The sequence below is a fragment of the Paramisgurnus dabryanus genome, chromosome 24 (assembly GCF_030506205.2).
Source record: "Paramisgurnus dabryanus chromosome 24, PD_genome_1.1, whole genome shotgun sequence".
NCBI lineage: Eukaryota > Metazoa > Chordata > Actinopteri > Cypriniformes > Cobitidae > Paramisgurnus > Paramisgurnus dabryanus.
Window position 1 is genome coordinate 27,871,865 of NC_133360.1, and position 471 is coordinate 27,872,335.

The following is a 471-nucleotide window of genomic DNA, read 5'->3' on the forward strand; positions in this document are numbered from 1 at the left end:
TTTGAGAATGAGCGCAGTATCACTGTATGAGAATCTGATTGTTTCAGTAAAATCCAATAAACTTCATTTGAGTCCAGATCACAGTTTATAGTCACATTTTGTCCCAAAACTGTTAGTTGATCTAAAGACACTGCAGCTTGACACAACATTAACACATCTACAAGAAAAAGAAAAACACACATTAAAAATAAGTAGATCTGGATAAAAGCATCTGCCAAATACATAAATCTAAATAATAAACCTTTATATTATTTATTTATGAAATAACAAAACAAAAAGTTTTTAAATAAATTACTAATAAATAATCTTAGTACTCTAACTTAAAAAGTAATAAACTTACAGAATTGAATCTGAATAATCCTCATGTTGCAGTTTTGATTTGATCACTTTAATAAAATGAACCGCGCTTTACCCCTGACACACACACACAGTGTTTAAACGCTACTGCACATCTCTAAAGTGAACACAAGC